Source organism: Balaenoptera borealis (genome assembly GCF_965194805.1).
Source record: "Balaenoptera borealis genome assembly, chromosome: 1".
Taxonomy (NCBI): domain Eukaryota; kingdom Metazoa; phylum Chordata; class Mammalia; order Artiodactyla; family Balaenopteridae; genus Balaenoptera; species Balaenoptera borealis.
In genome coordinates this window covers 30,429,423-30,444,096 of record NC_138860.1, presented here as the reverse complement: position 1 = coordinate 30,444,096, position 14,674 = coordinate 30,429,423, and the positions used below count along the sequence as shown (strand labels likewise).

Below are 14,674 nucleotides of genomic sequence, written 5' to 3'. Positions count from 1 at the left end.
GTCGCAGGATACAAAATTAATGCACAGAAATCTCTTGCATTCCTATACACTAATGATGAAAAATCTGAAAGAGAAATTAAGGAAACACTCCCATTTACCATTGCAACAAAAAGAATAAAATATCTAGGAATAAACCTACCTAAGGAGACAAAAGACCTGTATGCAGAAAATTATAAGACACTGATGAAAGAAATTAAAGATGATACAAATAGATGGAGAGATATACCATGTTCTTGGATTGGAAGAATCAACATTGTGAAAATGACTCTACTACCCAAAGCAATCTACAGATTCAATGCAATCCCTATCAAACTACCACTGGCATTTTTCACAGAACTAGAACAAAAAATTTCACAATTTGTATGGAAAAACAAAAGACCCCGTATAGCCAAAGCAATCTTGAGAACGAAAACTGGAGCTGGAGGAATCAGACTCCCTGACTTCAGACTATATTACAAAGCTACAGTAATCAAGACAGTTTGGTACTGGCACAAAAACAGAAACATAGATCAATGGAACAGGATAGAAAGCCCAGAGATAAACCCACGCACATATGGTCACCTTATCTTTGATAAAGGAGGCAAGCATATACAGTGGAGAAAAGACAGCCTCTTCAATAAGTGGTGCTGGGAAAACTGGACAGGTACATATAAAAGTATGAAATTAGAACACTCCCTGACACCATACACAAAAATAAACTCAAAATGGATTAAAGACCTAAGTGTAAGGCCAGACACTATCAAACTCTTAGAGGAAAACATAGGCAGAACACTCTATGACATAAATCACAGCAAGATCCTTTTTGACCCACCTCCTAGAGAAATGGAAATAAAAACAAAAATAAACAAATGGGACCTAATCAAACTTAAAAGCTTTTGCACAGTAAAGGAAACCATAAACAAGACGAAAAGACAACCCTCAGAATGGGAGAAATATTTGCAAATGAAGCAACTGACAAAGGATTAATCTCCAAAATTTACAAGCAGCTCATGCCCCTCAATATCAAATAAACAAAAAACCCTATACAAAAATGGGCAGAAGACCTAAATAGACATTTCTCCAAAGAAGATATACAGATTGCCAACAGACACATGAAAGAATGCTCAACATCATTAATCATTAGAGAAATGCAAATCAAAACTACAATGAGATATCATCTCCCACTGGTCAGAATGGCCATCATCAAAAAATCTACAAACAATAAATGCTGGAGAGGGTGTGGAGAAAAGGGAAGCCTCTTGCACTGTTGGTGGGAATGTAAATTGATACAGCCACTATGGAGAACAGTATGGACGTTCCTTAAAAAACTAAAAATAGAACTAACATATGACCCAGCAATCCCACTACTGAGCAGATACCCTGAGCAAACCATAATTCAAAAAGAGTCAAGTACCAAAATGTACATTGCAGCTCTATTTACAGTAGCCAGCACATGGAAGCAACTGAAGTGTCCATCAACAGATGAATGGATAAAGAAGATGTGGCACATATATACAATGGAATATTACTCAGCCATAAAAAGGAATGAAACAGAGCTATTTGTAGTGAGGTGGATGGACCTAGAGTCAGTTATACAATGTGAAGTAAGTCAGAAAGAGAAAAACAAATACTGTATGCAAACACATATATATATATATATGGAATGTAAAAAATAATAATAAAAAAAAAGGTTCCAAAGAACCTAAGGGCAGGAGAGGAGTAAAGATTCAGACGTAGAGAATGGACTTGAGGACACTGTGTAAAAAAAATACTGGTGGGAGTGTTACAACAGGTGGGAGAAAATGATGATATGGAAAATGATGAGAGCAAATTTTGGAGTGATGTTCTTGAGATGGAGAGAGGGGATGAGATCTAATTCACAAGTGAAGGGATTGATTTTATATAAGAATGTAGGTGATCTACCAGTAGGAAAGGAGGGAATGAAGAATTTTTTTAAACATCTTTATTGGAGTATAATTGCTTTACAATGTTGTGTTAGTTTCTGCTGTATAACAAAGTGAATCAGCTATACGTATACATATACTATCATATCTCCTCCCTCTTCTGTCTCTTTCCCACCCTCTCTATCCCACCCCTCTAGGTGGTCACAAAGCACCAAGCTGATCTCCCTGTGCTAGGCGGCTGCTTCCCACTAGCTGTCGATTTTACATTTGGTAGTGTATATATGTCTATGCCACTCTCTCACTTCGTCCCAGCTTATCCTTCCCCCTCACAGTGTCCTCAAGTCCATTCTCTACGTCTGAATCTTTACTCCTCTCCTGCCCTTAGGTTCTTTGGAACCTTTTTTATTATTATTATTTTTTACATTCCATATATATATATATATGTGTTTGCATACAGTATTTGTTTTTCTCTTTCTGACTTACTTCATGCTGTATAACAGACTCTAGGTCCATCCACCTCACTACAAATAACTCAATTTTTTTCTTTTTATGGCTAAGTAATAATCCATTGTATATATGTGCCACATCTTCTTTATCCATTCATCTGTTGATGGACACTTAAGTTGCTTCCATGTCCTGGCTATTGTAAATAGTGCTGCAAGGAATATTGGGGTGCATGTGTCTTTTGGAATTATGGTTTTCTCAGGGTATATGCCCAGTAGTGGGATTGCTGGGTTGTATAGTATTTCTACGTGTAGTTTCTTAAGGAACTTCCATACTGTTCTCTATAGTGGCTGCATCAATTTACATTCCCACCAACAGTGCAAGAGGGTTCCCTTTTCTCCACACCCTCTCCAGCATTTATTTTGGTAGATTTTTAAATGATGGCCATTCTGACCAGTGTGAGGTGATACCTCATTGTAGTTTTGATTTGCATTGCTCTAATGATTAGTGATGTTCAGCATCTTTTCATGTGTTTGTTGGCAATCTGTATATCTTCTTTGGAGAAATGTCTATTTATGTTTTCTGCCCATTTTTGGATTGGGTTGTTTGTTTTTTGATATTGAGCTGCATGAGCTGCTTGTATATTTTAGAGATTAATCCTTTGTCAGTTGCTTCATTTGCAAATATTTTCTCCCATTCTAAGGTTTGCCTTTTCCTGTTGTTTTTGGTTTCCTTAGCTGTGCAAAAGCTTTTAAGTTTCATTTGGTCCCATTTGTTTATTTTTGTTTTTATTTCCATTTCTCTAGAACATGGCTCAAAAAGGATCTTGCTGTGATTTATGCATAGAGTGTTCTTCCTATGTTTTCTGCTAAGAGTTTTATAGTGTCTTGACTTACATTTAGGTTGTTAATCCATTTTGAGTTTACTTTTGTGTATGGTGTTAGGGAGTGTTCTAATTTCATTCTTTTACATGTAGCTGTCCAATTTTCCCAGCACCACCTATTGAAGAGGCTGTCTTTTCTCCACTGTATATGCTTGCCTCCTTTATCAAAGATAAGGTGACCATATGTGCGTGGGTTTATCTCTGGGCTTTCTATCCTGTTCCATTGATCTATGTTTCTGTTTTTGTGCCAGTACCAAACTGTCTTGATTACTGTAGCTTTGTAGTATAGTCTGAAATCAGGGAGTCTGATTCCTCCAGCTCCGTTTTTCTTTCTCAAAGTTGCTTTGGCTTTCGGGGTCTTTTGTTTTTCCATACAAATTGTGAAATTTTTTATTCTAGTTCTGTGAAAAATGCCAGTGGTAGTTTGATAGGGATTGCAATGAATCTGTAGATTGCTTTTGTAGTACAGTCATTTTCACAACATTGATTCTTCCAATCCAAGAACATGGTATATCTCTCCATCTATTTGTATCATCTTTAATTTCTTTCATCAGTGTCTTATAGTTTTCTTAGTACAGGTCTTTTACCTTCTTAGGTAGGCTTATTCCTAGGTATTTTATTCTTCTTTTGTAATGGTAAATGGAAGTGTTTCCTTAATTTCTCTTTCAGATTTTTCATCATTCGTGTATAGGAATGCAAGAGATTTCTGTGCATTAATTTTGTATCCTGCTACTTTACCAAATTCCTTTATTAGCTCTAGTAGTTTTCTACTAGAAAACTTTCTAGTTTTCTGGTAGCATCTTTAGGATTCTCTGTGTATAATATCATGTCATCTACAAACAGTGACAGTTTTACTTCTTTTCCAGTTTGGATTCCTTTCATTTCTTTTCATCTCTGATTGCTGTGTCTAAAACTTCCAAAACTATGTTGAATAATAGTGCTGAGAGTGGGCAAACTTGTCTTGTTCCTGATCTTAGTGGAAATGGTTTCAGTTTTTCACCATTGAGGATGATGTTGGCTGTGGGTTTGTCATACATGGCCTTTATTATGTTGAGGTATCTTCCTTCTATGCCTACTTTATGGAGGGTTTTTATCATAAATGGGTGTTGAATCTTGTCAAAAGATTTTTCTGCATCTATTGAGATTATCATACGTTTTTTAGCTTCAATTTGTTAAAAAGGTGTATCACACTGACAGATTTTTGTATATTGAAGAATCCTTGCATCCCTGGGATAACCCCACTTGATCATGGTTTATGATCCTTTTAATGTGCTGTTGGATTCTGTTTGCCAGTATTTTGTTGAGGATTTTTTCCTTTATGTTCATCAGTGATATTGGCCTGTAGTTTTCTTTCTTTGTGACATTTTTGTCTGGTTTTGGTACCATGGTGATGGTAGCCTCGTAGAATTAGTATGGGAGTGTTCCTCTCTCTGCTACATTTTGGAAGAGTTTGAGAAGGATAGGTGTTAGTTCCTCTCTAAATGTTTGATAGAAATCGCCTGTGAAGCTATCTGGTCCTGGGCTTTTGTTTGTTGGAAGATTTTTAATCACTGTTTCAATTTCAATTTTTGTGATTGGTCTGTTTATATTTTCTATTTCTTCCTGGTTCAGTCTCACGTGCTTCAGGTGTATGGTTAGGTTGTTTATTTGAGATTTTTCATGTTTCTTGAGGTAGGATTGTATTGCTATAAAGTTCCCTCTTAGAACTGCTTTTGCTGCATCCCATAGATTTTGGGTCATTGTGTCCTCTGTTTCAAGGTATTTTTTGATTTCCTCTTTGATTTCTTCAGTGATCTCTTGGTGATTTAGTTATGTATTGTTTCACCTCCATTTGTTTGTATTTTTTACAATTTTTTTCCTGTAATTGGTATCTAGTGTCATGGCATTGTTTATTAAAGTCTATTTTGTCTGATATGAGAATTGCTACTCCAGCTTTCTTTTGATTTCCATTTGCATGGAATATCTTTTTCCATCCCCTCACTTTCATTCTGTATGTGTCCCTAGGTCTAAAGTGGGTCTCTTGTATACAACATATATATCGGTCTCGTTTTGTATCCATTCAGCCAGTCTGTGTCTTTCGGTTGGAGCATTTAATCCATTTACATTTAAGGTAATTATAGATATGTACGTTCCTATTTCTATTTTCTTAATTGTTTTGGGTTTGTTTTTGTGGGTCTTTTTCTTTTCTTGTGTTTCCCACGTAGATAAGTTTCTTTAGCGTTTGTTGTAAAGCTGGTTTGGTGGTGCTGAATTCTTTTAGATTTTGCTTGTCTGTAAAGCTTTTAATTTCTCTATCGAATCTGACTGAGGTCCTTGCTGGGTAGAGTAATCTTGGTTGTAGGTTTTTCCCTTTCATCACTTTAAATATGTCCTGCCACTGCGTTTTGGCTTGCAGAGTTTCTGCTGAAAGATCAGCTGTTCACCTTATGGGGATTCCCTTGTATGTTATTTGTTGCTTTTCCCTTGTTGCTTTTAATATTTTTTCTTTGTATTTAATTTTTGATAGTTTGATAAATATGTGTCTTGGCATGTTTTTCCTTGGGTTTATCCTGTATGGGATAAATCTCTGTGCTTCCTGGACTTGATTGTCTATTTCTTTTCCCACATTAGGGAAGTTTTCAACTATCATCTCTTCAAATATTTTCTCAGACCCTTTCTTTTTCTCTTCTTCTCCTGAGACCCCTATAATTCGAATGTTGGTGCATTTAATGTTGTCCCAGAGGTCTCTGAGGCTGTCCTCAATTCTTTTCATTCTTTTTTTTTTATTCTGCTCTGTGGTATTTATTTCCACTATTTTGTCTTCCAGGTCACTTATCCATTATTCTGCCTCAGTTATTCTGCTATTGATTCCTTGTAGAGACTTTTTAATTTCATTTATTGTGGTGTTCATCATTGTTTGTTTACTCTTTAGTTCTTCTAGGCCCTTGTTAAATGTTTCTTGTTTTTTCTCCCATGTATTTTCTAAGAGGTCTCTGCTGGTCCAATTTCCTGAACTCAGCTCTCCCACCTCAGAGTCTCAGTCCTGACACCCCGCCAGAGCACCAAGACCCTGTCAGCCACACAGCTCAGAAGAAAAGGGAGAAAAAAAGAAAAAATAATAAAATAAATAAGTTATTAAAATAAAAATTAAAAAGTATTATTAAAATAAAAAAATTTAAAAGTAATAAAATAAAGTGAAAAGAGCAACCAAACCAATAAAGAAATCCACCAGTGATAACAAGCACTAAAAACTATACTAAGATAAACATAAAAATCAGAAACTAGTCAGTCACATACAGCAAACCCCAATTTTGTGATGATTTGTTGTCTATTCAGGTATTCCACAGATGTATGGTACATCAAGTTGATTGTCAAGATTTAATCTGCTGCTCCTGAAGCTGCATGGAGAAATTTCCCTTTCTCTTCTTTGTTCGCACAGCTCCTGGGGTTCAGCTTTGGATTTGCACCCACCTCTGCATGTAGGTCACCCTCTGTTGTCTGTTTCTCATCCAGACAGGAGGGGGTTAAAGGAACTGCTGATTAGGGGGCTCTGGCTCATTCAGGCTGCAGGGAGGGGAGGGGTACGGAATGCAGGGCTAACCTGTGGTGACAGAGGCTGGTGTGACTTTGCAACAGCCTGAGGTGTGCCATGTGTTCTCCTGGGGAATTTGTCTGGATCACAGGACCCTGGCATTGGTGGGCTGCACAGTGTCCCAGGAGGGGAGGTGTGGATAATGACCTGTGCTTTCACACAGGATTCTTGGTAGCTGCAGCAGCAGCCTTAACATTTCATGCCTGTCTCTGGTGTCTGTGCTGATAGCTGTGGCTCATGCCTGTCTCTGAAGATTGTTTAGGCAATGCTCTGAATCTCCTCCCCTCACGCACCCTGAAACAATGGTCTCTTGACTCTTAGGCAGTTCCAGACATTTTCCCGGACACCCTCCTGGCTAGCTGTGGTGCACTTTTCCCCTTCAGGCTGTGTTCATGCAGCCAACCCCAGTCCTCTCACTGGGATCTGAACTCAGAAATCTGAGCCTCAGCTCCCAGCTCCCACCCGTCCTGGAGGGTGAGCAGACAGGCCTCTCAGGCTGGTGAGTGCTGGTCGGCACTGCTCCTCTGTGTGGGAATGTCTCTGCTTTTCCCTCTGCACTTCTTTTGCTGCCCTCTCCTCCATGGCTCCGAAGCTTCTCCTGCCCACCCCCTATCTCCACCAGTGAAGGGGCTTCCTAGTGTGTGGAAACATTTCCTCCTTCACAGCTCCCTCCCAGAGGTGCAGGTCCCATCCCTATTCTTTTGTCTCTGTTTTTTCTTTTTTCTTTTGCCCTACTCAGGTACGTGGGGAGTTTCTTGCCTTTTGGGAAGTCTGAGGTCTTCTGCTAGCATTCAGTAGTTGTTCTGTAGGAGTTGTTCCACATGTAGATGTATTTCTGATGTATTTGTTGGAGGAAGGTGATCTCCACGTCTTACTCCTCCACCTTCTTGAAGGTCCTCTAGGAATACAGAATTTAAGGGCACAGTGCAAGTGGGCAGGTAGATAGATTTAGTGGTGAGAGCAAGTAGAAATTTTCTTTTGGTTGTTTCTATTTTTCTCAGTGATGTAGAAAGCAATTTTCTGTCATCAAACTCTTTTAAGTGTAGTCGATAGAATAGTAACACCATGACATGTGGGAGCTTATTGAAAATGTAGACTCTTAGGCTTTACCTTAGATCTCCTGAGGTAGAATCTTTATTTTAATAAGAAACTTTAGGTGATTCTTATACATATTAAAGTTTGAGGAACACTGGTCTAGAATGGTGCCCCTCAAAACATAGTTCACACATCACTGCCAGTCTGCTAATAATATTTGCCACTGGCCTGCAACAAGATTTGTAAGGAAAATGAGAGTACTCCTTCAGACTCTTTTGTAGGAATTTGACATTGCTGTGACATTGAATCATGTGATCACAGTACTCATCTTGAACAGAATGTAGAACACTTTGGGTATTATGGAACTCAAGAGTTAAATCACATGATGCAAACTATGTCCTAGTTATAGGGCAGTTAAGACCATGTTACAAAGTGTGATATTTCAAATTAATTTGCCAGTTTTAAAGTTCCTTAAATGGAGAATCCATTTTCTTTTCATTGAAAGATAATTTAAATTGAATGATAACTTATAGAGTGAATTGTTCAAACTAATGATGGATTGAAGATAATTTTTAAAATGAACTATTAGGATGCAAGCATCTACGGCACAAGGCACTGAGGTATCTCCCTCTTATGACCTGTGATTTTCTGTCCCCCCACTCCATGCTCCACCAAACCCTCTTTCTTACTCCTTAGAGAAAAGAGAGGAGCTCTGTTTGTTGTACAAGTGCATCTATATGAGACTGGAAAGGGATGCTTTAGTCTTTGCATCAGGTGGTGATGTGTATATATGTACTGAAGTGAGTCTAACATTGATTCACTAAATGGGAATACATAGTGAAGAATTTGGCCTTGGTCTAAGAGAGGTCTGGCCTTTGCCCTTGGCTTTTGGGAGGTAATCTAAGTCATACCTGATAGGAGTGTCTTGTTTAGGCTGGCCACTCTGACAGTCTTAGGGTGGAAGCTGGCTATGCCAGAATGACCAAAACATGTGATTTAGGGTGAGGGATTTGGCGTTATGTGGTATCAGTCTACCTAGAAGCTAAATTGCACCATCTGGAAAATCAATGTCAGTCAATCCTGCCTACATAATAAAGCTCCAATAAAATCTCTGGATGCTCTGGAATTCCAGGTGAGCTTTGCTGGTTGGCAATACTCCATACATATTGTCACACATCAAAGCTGGGAGGGTAACATGTTCTGAGGACAATGGAAGCTTCATGTTTGGAACACTCCCAGACTCTGCCCCACATATCTCTTCCTTTGGCTGATTTTAGTTCATATCTTTTCCATGTAATAAATCATAACTGTGAGTATAATAGCTTTCAAAGAGTTTGGAGAGTCCTTCTAGCTAATTACTGAAACTGAAGTAGTTTTGGAATGCCCCTGACCTTGCAGTTGGTGTCAGGAGTGAGGGGAGTCTGTAAGGACTCTTTCCCCTAGTTTGTACTTGGACACTGTCTTAGTTTGCTCAGACTGCCATAAAAAATACTATAGACTGGGTGGCTTAAACAACAGAAATTAATTTTCTCATAGTTCTGGAGGCTGGAAAATCCAAGATCAAAGTGCTGGCCAGTTTGATTCCTGGTGAGAACTTTCTTCTTGGTTTGTAGACAGCTACCTTCTCTCTGTGTGCTCACATGATGGAGACAGAGATATCTTTGATGTCTCTCCCTCTTTTATAAAGATACCAGTTTTATTGGATCAGAGTCTCACCCTTATGACCTCATTTTATCGTGTTAATCGCCTCCTTAAAGGCCCTATCTCCAAAACAGTCACATGGAGGCATTAGGAATTCAACATATTTTGTATTTTTGGGGGGCATAATTCAGTCCATAGCAGACTCTAACTCCTGGCAGTGGGTTTAGAAGTCTTGGACAGACTTGGCAGTCCCAGGATATGCCCTTAACCTCAAAGTTTGACTGACTCTGGGTAGGAAGGATAATGTAGCAAGGGGTTATTTTCAAAGCGCATGTGAAACATTAAGTGAAATAAGCCAGACACAAAAGGACAAATGTTGTATGATGCATATGAGATACCTAGAATAGACAGTCAAATTCACAAAGAGAGTAGAATAGAAATACCAGGGGCGGACCGTCGGAGGCTGGCCCGGCCGAGCCCAGCCGCGCGGGGACCGGCCCCAGTGCCCGCTTCCCCAGCGTGTCGCGGCTGCGTGGCCCGGCAGAGCCCAGAGACCATCCAGCCCCGGCCGGGCGCCGTCCAGATGTCGGTGGCGGGGCTGGAGAAGCAGTTCCACAAAGCCAGCCAGCTGTTTAGTGAAAAAATAAGTGGCGTTGAAGGAACGAAACTAGATGATGAACTTCTTGACATGGAAAGGAAAATAGACGTTACCAATAAAGCTGTTGCAGAAATTCTTTCAAAAGCCACAGAATATCTTCAGCCGAATCCAGCATACAGAGCTAAGCTAGAATTGCTGAACACTGTGTCGAAGATCCGAGGACAGGTGAAAACCACTGGGTACCCACAGACGGAAGGCTTGCTGGGCGACTGCATGCTGAAATACGGGAACGAGCTCGGGGAAGGCTCCACTTTTGGCAATGCATTGATAGAAGTTGGTGAATCCATGAAGCTAATGGCTGAGGTGAAAGACTCTCTTGATATTAATGTAAAGCAAACTTTTACTGATCCACTTCAGTTACTACAAGACAAAGATTTAAAAGAGATTGGGCACCACCTGAAAAAGCTGGAAGGCCGCTGCCTGGATTACGATTATAAAAAGAAACGAGTAGGTAAGATACCAGATGAAGAAGTCAGACAAGCAGTAGAAAAATTTGAAGAGTCAAAGGAGTTGGCTGAAAGAAGCATGTTTAATTTTTTAGAAAACGATGTAGAACAAGTCAGCCAGTTGGCCGTGTTTATAGAGACAGCTTTAGACTATCACAAACAGTCCACAGAGATTCTGCAGGAGCTACAGAGCAAGCTACAGATGCGAATATCGGCTGCATCCAACGTCCCCAAACGAGAATACAAGCCACGGCCCATAAAAAGGAGTCCTAGTGAGCTCAATGGGGTATCCACCACCTCTTCAGCAAAGACAGCAGGTTCTCACGTTCCCATGGACCAGCCCTGCTCTCGTGGTCTCTGAGTTTGAGCCAGAAAACCAAGGAGAACTAGGATTTAAAGAAGGGGATATCATTACATTAACCAGTCAGATAGATGAAAACTGGTGTGAAGGAGTGCTCCATGGGCAATCTGGATTCTTCCCCATTAATTACGTGGAAGTGATTGTGTCTTTACCTCAGTAAATGTGTAACTCAAACTTTGGATGTACTTTCATAATGGAAATGAATTCACACCAGTGTTCTCTCAGTGTGGTGTTCTGTGGCATTCTTGCTCTTTGACCAGCTTAATGACTTTTGTATGTGTGTTCTCTTTACAATGTATTTTGTATCCACTTAATTTGTATAAATGATTTTCTTGTCTTAGCTACATGAAAATACCATTTTCTATTTTTGCTGACTGTCCTAAAAGTCATTGGTTAAATAAATGTATGTGCTTCTTGTTGCTAAAAATAAATGGCACCCACTGCAGTTTTGTTAGTGAATTGCCCATATTCCTCAAGCTGTGATGGAATGCCACACTTGAAACTAAGAACTGCTAAATATTTTGTTTCCTGACATTACTGATGGCATCCAGTCTTTTCCCTTCATGGTGTTTTAGCTGACTTGTGAATAACCCAATAAACATGACACACTGTGTTGGCAAAAAAAAAAAAAAAAGAAATACCAGGGGCTAAGGGGTAGAGTAAATGAGAAGTTATTGTCTAATGGTTAGAAAGTTTCCGTTTAGGATGATGGGAAATTTTTAGAGATGGATGGTGGCAATGGTTGCGCAAAAATATAAATGTACTTTGATACTGAATGGTATACTTAAAAAGCGTTAAAATGATAAGTCTTTTGTTATGTATATTTTAGCACACTTTTAAAAAAGTACATCAACCCATTATAATTTTTCTCATTTCATGGAATTGGAATTCAGCCAGCAGACTGCTAAGAATGTCTGTAGCAAAGGGAGCAAGATCGTTTCTCCCCTTCCTGATCTAGTTCACTCCTCCTGAATTACTGACACATATTCAGCCATTCCTGTCACTCACTGGAACACAGACTGCTAATGTCCACCAGAACCCATTTCCTTTCCCTTCTGGGCATACAATGAGACTAGATTTCTAAGTTAGGAGAGACCACATCACTAAGATCTGTGCCATATTCAGGTCCATCTCCCCTGTAGGTGAACTTCTTTTTCTTTGTCTACTGTGAGAATGGAGAGAATTCCAAGGACCCAGAGGAGGGTGAGAGGAGCTCATTCCAATACCTGCACTGGATTATCATTGGTCAAGAAATAGATTTATGCATTGTCAAAGCCATGGAGAATATTCTAGTTTTTTCTCTTATGGGAGATTAGGTTACTTTACCTTAAATATCCACTCTTTGTGGAGGTTGTTTCTAATAAGATCTGTTGAAAGAAAAAAGCTAGATGTCCAGGCACTTTTATTATAGAAGTATTGCTATGATAAGAAAATCTTCTGTTCTCTCTCAAAGAAGCAAATAGAAATCTTTTTCTTGAAATACATTTCTAAAAAAGTTTACATCAGAACATACCCAGTAATAGATTTTAGCAGCTATTACATAGTAGGCTATTAAAGTAAAATGTGAGATACTGGCCCAGTTCCTGCATGGACACAAAAATAGTGTTATGGTTTGCCATAATATAAAAATGTAGCATTCTTTAAAAAACAAAGTTAAAAAAAACACAGCACTTCAAAATCATATTAAATTATGTGTACTGCCTCAGCATTTGTATAAAGATTTGTCATAACAAAGTATTTTAAATATATAAGGAAAGCACATAATTATTGAATAATATATTTCAGTGTGTGGAAAACCCCAAATAGATATTAGGTTTTAGAAATTAGATAATAATGAAGATGGGTTTTTTTTCTCTTCCCTATTTTGAATCTCTTTGCATACTCAAAGTGTCCCACCACAATCTTCCAATGAGATTCTTTCACATGGGAAAAGTATCTTTTTTAAAAAAAATATTTTATTGACGTATAGTTGATTTACAATGTTGTGTTAATTTCTGCTGTAACAGAAGAGTGATTCAGTCATACATATATATATTCTTTTTCATATTCTTTTCCATTATGGTTTATCACAAGATATTGAATATAGTTCCCTGTGCTATATAGTAGGACCTTGTTGTTTATCCATCCTATATATACTAGTTTGCATCTGCTAATCCCAAACTCCCAATCCTTCCCTCCCCCATTCCCCTCCTCCTTGGCAACCACAAGTCTGTTCTCTATGTCTGTGAGTCTGTTTCTGTTTTGTGGATATGTTGTTTTGTGTCGTACTTTAGATTCCACATATAAGTGAATAAGTGACCAAACCAACATTCAAGTCTGCATTTTTCTAATACCATAGTTCTGGAATACTTTTCACTGAAATTTACACATTTATTTATTAATTTACTCCACAAATATTTATTGAGTCCTGGTCAAGCAGGGATAAGACAACACTACTATCAAAGACCCTGCATTTTGCTGGTACCCACAAGAGCTTTTGAGACCACAGACTGAACTTGAACAAAATTAAACCTAAAATGAATGCAACGTAACTGCTCATTATGTTACAGTGAACCCTGTGGTGAAGGCTGTGGTGGGGGAATACAATGAGCATAATTGGAGAGGACCTGGTTCAGCTGGGGGAAAGAGGAAGGAGATCAGGGAAAAGGAATGGGTGCCTGGGGAAAGTTATAAACACAAGTAGGTATAGACACAGGAAAAGGTGCTTCAGCTGAGGACACAGCCTGGAAGTGTAAGAAAGTGAGATAAATCCAGGGAGCAACAAAGAGCTGGGGGGAAGGGCAACACTGGAGGCCTGTGGGGAAGGTCAGGGACAAATGTGAAAGGTGCAGGGGCCAGATCTGAGCTCCTCACATGTCAGGCTAAGGAAATAAGACTTTATCCTGCAAAAAGCTTGTCTGTGATTGGGTGAGCATATTGGAAGAGCCCCCGAGCTGTTCTTGATGCAGGTAACACTGGAGACAGGAAGATTGGTTTTTATGCCAGAAAAAAGATAATGGGAAAGTAAGGTTGTAACAGGGGCATCAGGGATGTGCAGGATGAGTAGATTTGGAAATAACATGGTGGGAGAAGTTAAAATTGCTAATTGTCTAATTGATGGTAGGTAAGAGTGAGAGACAATAATAACTCACTGGTAGTTGGTGTGGGTGATTACCAGATTTGAATGGTGATGCCCATTACTGTGATAGGAAGTACAAGGTAGAATGGTTAGAGGAGGTGTGGTTAAGCATGAACACGTGTGTGCATGTGCACCTGTGTAAGACAGAGGAGGCTAATTCTCTCTGAACACTGATTTGAGCTACCTCAAGTTCAGAAGAGCAGACTTGCTCAACTCTACAACTAAAGCAGTTGTATCTGAAGAAAGGCAGTGAATATAAAAAGAAAAAACCCAAGAAGTAAAACCTCATCAGTGTGTTAAATAACTATTCAGGAGAGGGAGTTAAGGCTCCAGGCAGCTAGCAGAGTTGCTCTGATTCCTTGACAAGTATGTCCCTATATCCACACAAGTCTCTTGACTTGGATTTCCATGCTCACCAATCAAGCTTATGATTACAGCAGGCTCTCCAGATAGCCTTCCCCATGAAGACAGAATACAGACAGGTTGATACCAGCAGTAGAATTTCTCATAGTAAATTAGTTAGGACTCTGGCTTATACATTATTCACTTGAGTTTGGTTATTCTGGGTGAATCCTCCTTAAGCCCAATCACTGCAGGGTGTTCTGTCAAATGGAATCTGAATTTTGCTGACAGC

At 39.1% G+C, this 14,674-nt stretch overlaps 1 long non-coding RNA gene and 1 pseudogene across 2 annotated transcripts in view; both read left to right on the top strand.

Annotated features, from left to right (window-relative positions):
* Nucleotides 1-14,674, top strand: part of LOC309605589 — a 582,281-nt gene that overhangs the window by 541,085 nt on the left and 26,522 nt on the right. The window lies entirely within an intron of this gene.
* LOC309605423 (endophilin-A3 pseudogene) lies at nucleotides 4,000-11,560 on the top strand (annotated as a pseudogene). The gene has a single exon. The product of its transcript is annotated as an endophilin-A3 pseudogene (transcript).